Source organism: Rattus norvegicus, chromosome 7, assembly GCF_036323735.1.
Source record: "Rattus norvegicus strain BN/NHsdMcwi chromosome 7, GRCr8, whole genome shotgun sequence".
Classification (NCBI taxonomy): Eukaryota; Metazoa; Chordata; class Mammalia; order Rodentia; family Muridae; genus Rattus; species Rattus norvegicus.
Genome location: NC_086025.1, coordinates 65,831,819 through 65,837,739, shown reverse-complemented (window position 1 = coordinate 65,837,739; position 5,921 = coordinate 65,831,819). Strand labels below are relative to the sequence as shown.

Below are 5,921 nucleotides of genomic sequence, written 5' to 3'. Positions count from 1 at the left end.
TCATCAGACATGACTCCTTTTAAAGTCTTTGTTAAAATGTTGGACAAAAATACTTAATTTGGGGGAAAGCAAGATGGCTCAGTTGGTAATGGTGTTTGCCAACAAATCTGGTAACTTGAGTCCAACCCCCAGTACCTACACAGTGGAATGAGAGAACCCACACCTATGACCTCCACATACACAATGGCATAAGCGAGTTTCTTCCCAGCTAAAACAAAATAATTAAAATTAAAATATAATTAAATTTTGTAAGTTCTTAATTTTCATTGTTTTGAATGCCTCAACATTCAACATTGTCTTCTCTTCCCATTAATCAATGGGTTTGTGCTCACTTGGGCAGCACATATACTAAAATCAATGGGTTTAATCAACCACACAACAAATATTTAAAGAAGAGGAGAACCAGGCTCTGACGCAGCAGTTAGGGGTAACCTAACGAACCCACAGCCACTGTGCCTCACTAGAGTCTCTCCCCAGTGACAGTGCCATTTCACTGGTCTTGCTTATGTTTGCACAGGTCTTTGGACTTTTCTCTCTGAGTCCCTTGGGTTTTATACAGCAATAATAGCAGCTTTGCTTTATTTACTTTGGGACTGAATCAAAAAACTGAATCTTGAATTCCTCTTTGAATCTTGATTTTGGAGATGCTTTCCTTTTCTTGCAGAATGTGAAAACTATCTATAATACCAACACTTGAAAGAAGGATCACTGTAAGTTTAAGGCCACCCTCATCTTCACGTTCTAGACCAGCCTGTTGTCTACAATGGTTTCCTTTCATTGACAGTTACATTCTCTGTGGTTTTAGCTGCTTGTGATCAACTCTGATTTGATTATATTAAATGGCAAATTCTAAAAGTAAACAATTCATGAAGTTAAAAACAAACCTTTTGAGATTTGTTCGCTTGCTGAGGTGCTGAGGTATCTTTCCGTAGGTCCCTCGCAGGAGTGGACGCGGGTCCAAAGGGAGACTGAGGAACGAAGGAATTTAGTTATGATGATGGCAACTTTTACTCCAAGGAAGAGGAAGCGACATACACTGAAGGCTGATAATGATGATAGCCTATTAAGAGATATTTCATCAAGCAAACTAAGATTTGCTGAAAATCTATATTCATCACCTAATAAGAAACATAATTGTCAAAGCAGTGTTCAAAAGGAAGAAAAGCCATGCTCCCACCAACGACATTTCTCTTCAAGTCCACTCAAAACAACTGAAAATAATATGTTGTCATTTGCAAACCATAGCTCGTTATTTAAACCAGTTGTGTCTACTGTATCTTTCTACAATAAAAATAAGCACTACCTCAATCCACTGGAGAGGAAGTTGATAAGAGAGTGTAAATCTATTTGTCTAGCAACTAAAAATGAAGATAAACCTTTTCCCAGTGTGACAGAAAAAATTCAGAGAAAACCAGTCTGTACCAAGAATAAAAAAAGGCAGAAGAGTTTAACTGCTAATCATCAACCAAATTACAAGCACGTCAAGTCTATATCAAGAAACCTGAAAAATTCCAAGCCAAGTCAAGTGGCCTATAAGCCAGTTGTGGACAAAGAGAGCAGTTGTTTTCCCACAGAAAATCCTCCAAATTCTCCTCCTCGGGTTCTAAGCCAGAAAATAAGACCACAAGTTACACTCCAAGGTGGAGCAGCATTTTTTGTTAGAAAAAGAAACTTTCTTAAAAAGTCACCTCTAGAAGATAAGCCATTACCAATACTTTTGCAGAAAAATGAACCAGAGGTCACTGAAGATGCCCTTGAGGCAAAGCAAGTCCCAAAGTCCTTGTTAGTGGGAGAGAAATCAAATGTTGAGCTACTAGACGCAAGAAGTGAAAGTGAAGAGAAACTGGGAAAGAATTCCTCAGGTGCAGTAGTTTCTTCAAAGGAGTGTAAACTTGATAAACATAATTTTCCTTCAGAGAAGTCACTTGAGAACAAGACAATTTCTTCGGAGTCTGTCTATTCTATCTTCAGTGTTTCTTCAACGAACACAAAAAGGTCTCCATCTGAAGAACAGTCTTCTGTGGGATCTACTGCATGTACTAACTTCTTGAAACAGACAAATGTACAGAAAAATATTAATTTCAGAGATACAAATAAAGGAGGAAAAGACCAGCTTGCTATTGACGCGGGTCAGAAACATTTTGGGACGACTATGTGTAAGTCTTGTGGCATGATCTATACTGCTTCCAACCCTGAAGATGAAATACAACATCTCCAACATCACCACCGATTTCTGGAGGGAATTAAATATGTGGGATGGAAAAGAGAACGGATAGTAGCAGAGTTTTGGGATGGGAAGATTGTGTTGGTCCTGCCACGTGATCCAAGTTATGCCATCAAAAAGGTAGAGGATGTCCAAGAACTTGTGGATCTGGAATTGGGTTTCCAGCAAGTTGTTCCCATGTGTCCAAACAAAACCAAAACCTTCCTCTTTATTGATGAAAAGAGAGTAGTTGGATGTTTAATTGCGGAACCCATCAAACAGGCCTTTCGTGTCCTGTCAGAACCAAGTACCACTAAAGAATGTTCTAGAGCTTGGCGGTGTTCAGATGTACCAGAACCTGCAATTTGTGGAATAAGTAGAATCTGGGTCTTCAAACTAAAAAGAAGAAAACGCATTGCAAGACGACTGGTTGACACTGTCAGGAATTGCTTCATGTTTGGCTGTTTCCTCAGCATTAATGAAATTGCATTTTCTGACCTAACACCAGATGGCAAATTATTTGCAACCAAGTATTGCAACACCCCTAATTTCCTTGTATATAATTTTCATAGCTAAAACCAATTGTAACCACAAATCTGGTACTATGTGGAAAAGTTCAGCTAGATAAAAACTAATTAGTATCAGAATGAAAATTGTAAGACTGTACACATGTACATACAAGTTTTTTCTTTATGTGTTAGATAATTTGTTGAGAATTGTTTGAGATTCAAAGGGAAAAAAGATCTTCATATACACTCTTGAGTTCATAATTCTGAAAAACTTCACAGAACGGTAGCTTTCGCAAAAACTGGGCCACTTTATAAGGAACACGTGAACTCACTTTTAGACCATGTGGTTGTCTCATGTTACATCAGTAGAGGCAAATCTAAACACAGGCCATGAGACAATTCCGGAATTCCTTATGTAGTGATCCTACTTTACGAGCATATTGTAGCAGCTAAGTTGAAAATACTTAAAAGTATTTTGAATTTCTGGTTTAGATAGCAGAAATCATTATTCATATCTACTTAGGTAAAATAATTCCATAATCCCTTAGAAAATTAATCAAAAGCATGCTTATCATAAAATTTAATTAAGGCTATTTGGCATTGTTATCTGATTTTATTAAATGAAATTGCTGGTAGGTAATGAAAGTCATGAATCAGACTAATGGACCTAAGAACGTAATGACCTTATGGAATACTCAGTTTACCTAAGTTCACCTCAGATTTTCTGAATTTGATACTCATTTCTAAAACAAAAAATTCAAGTGGTTTTAATTGTTAAAGGTCATTTAACTGATACCTGGCATGAGACATTAAGGAAGAAATTTTTGTTTCTAGGTTGTATTATTGTTTGTAAAATTGGTTCATCTTTAGTCTAATTTGCCTGTAATCCTTCCAAAAATAGTGAGAAAGTGTTAAAATTATAACATTTTAATGCTATTTTCTGCACAAAATCTTAAATGTTTATTATATTTTATTAACATTCCATTGTTCAGTGACTTGTGAGAAGCCAATCACAGTTGTTCTAATTATTGCTAGTGTGCATGTGTGTCATGCATGCATTTCAAGGTGCCTCCATGGAGTTAGAGAACAACCCTTGGGAGTTACTTCTCCCCTACCATAGCTTCCAAGGATTCAAGTCAGATAGCCAGGCTTCTGCAAGTACCACATATAGTAATAATTTGAGTCCATACCAAAAAATGAATTGTGGACAACAGTTAAGTCCTAAGGCAGACTGCGCATTAGAGTATAGCAATGGAAAGGAGGAAAATGAGCGTCACACTAGCAGGTACCCTGCTGACAATAGCAACAGCCAGTGCTACTGTGTTGAGATTTGGTTTGCTACATCAGAAGGGTATTTACCTTTCTCAAGTATAATTCCATGTGAACATGAACTAAACCTCAAGACAAGTCCCAGTTGTACAAAATATATAACCACCATACCCTAAGACTCAAAAGCAATGAAAAACAAAAGTTTGAAATTTAGTCAAAGGGTCATGACATCCTGAAGTGTGGCATTTGAATGGGATCTTGGAACAGAAAAAGTCACTGAACAGTACATCTGAATAAAGTATGGAGTTGAATTGCAAAAAAAAAAAAAAAAAAAAAAAAAAAACCTTTTGTGTCAAATATATTCTATACTTGCTCTCTTTGATTGTTAGTTAATATTGTCAATATCTCATTAAATATCACTTAGAAACTAAACTTTACCTCAGGGAAAAAACGTAGTATTTACAAGTTTTGGACTGTGAATGGTGTCAGGCATCCATGGGTTGGTGGGGGAATATATATTCAGTTCTATTCATTTTTTCCTCTTATGTTTTATTTTTTTTTTGTTTTTAAACATTCAAAGTACTGTAATGGAGCCTGGCCTGGTGATTCATGTAATCAGCACTCAAGAGTAGAAGCATGAATTTATGGTTAATTTAGGGACATAGTATGTTCAGGGCAACTTGGCTTCATAACATGACCCTGTCTCCAAAAGAAAAAATGAAAAAAAAAAAAACCTTTCTGAGCTGTCTTATTTTTCTCTTTTTAGAAACCACCTTTGTGAGTAAAGCCAGAGTGACATAGATTTTTTAATAAAAGTAGTAGGAGAGGAGAATTCAGTGAAAAATGAACCTTGAAGCTCTCTGGAGCTGTAAATATAGAGACCACTTGAGTAGACCTTCCTGTTAGGGCAATGGTTCTCCTCTTGGGTCCATTCTTATGTCAAGCTTTCCTGATATGCATTTGTGTTTGAAAGATGGAGTCTATGTTTCTCAAACTGGCGTCAAAGTTGATACACTGCAGGGATGACCCTGAGCTCTTCATACTTTTGCTTCTACTCCTGTCCTCAGTTCAGGAATTACAGAGGCAGGCTACCTCCTCCCTAACCTGACCCCAGCTCTCCTCACTATATTTAGACAGTGCTTTCCTTTCACCAGGTCTCTCACAAGGAGCAAAGGTATCTGTAGCATCTATTGAGGGGTCACTGCATCTTGATTGGGCTGTCTCTTACCTGTGAGGAATTAATTTCCAAAAGAGAAATTTCAGGTACCCTGACACTTTTCACTGAGAGAACCTGACTCAGAGTCCTTGACCAGAATCATACCTCACCTGGGTTATAAAACTGCCCTAATCTAGAACCTGTGAAAATCTCCTTTTGTTGTTCTTTGTTCACATTGACATTAACCACAACTCCCAGCTGTAATTTCCTTTCTTTCTATGTCAGCTCCATTTAGATGACCTCTGTTTGTGCTTTATTATATTTCCATTTCCCCAGGGAAGCTTCCTCCGCTGACCATCCTTACTCTTCTCCTCGGCCCTAGGAACGAGGCTCAGAAATTGAGTTACTTTCCAGCCCCAGGGTTTATTCATCATCTCTCAACATCAGAGACAATTCTTCTTGCTTATGTGCTTTGGCAACTTTTCTAATCTGGAATGTTCTTCAACTTATCCACAGCCACAAAGACACATCTAAGAGAAGCACCTTGTTTCTTTAGAGCCCGCTAAGGACATTTGCCTATGCCACTGGTCTTCCATGTGGACTATCTGTAGTGGTCCTGTTGGATCCAATAAGAAAGCATTTGAATATTTGCTTATGAATTTTCAACCCTTTAGAACATTCAGTTTTGTATATGTATGATTCTAAATGTATATAATATAGTAATTTAGAAATATATGACCTTTTTTCAGTTCTGGAGCACATGGTTTTTTGTTTTTGTTTTTGT

The 5,921-nt window shown here is 37.3% G+C and overlaps 1 pseudogene; it reads left to right on the top strand.

The window, feature by feature from the left end:
- The first annotated feature begins 875 nt into the window (after positions 1–875).
- Esco2-ps1 (establishment of cohesion 1 homolog 2 (S. cerevisiae), pseudogene 1) lies at positions 876–4,324 on the top strand (annotated as a pseudogene).
- Positions 4,325–5,921: the final 1,597 nt, after the last annotated feature.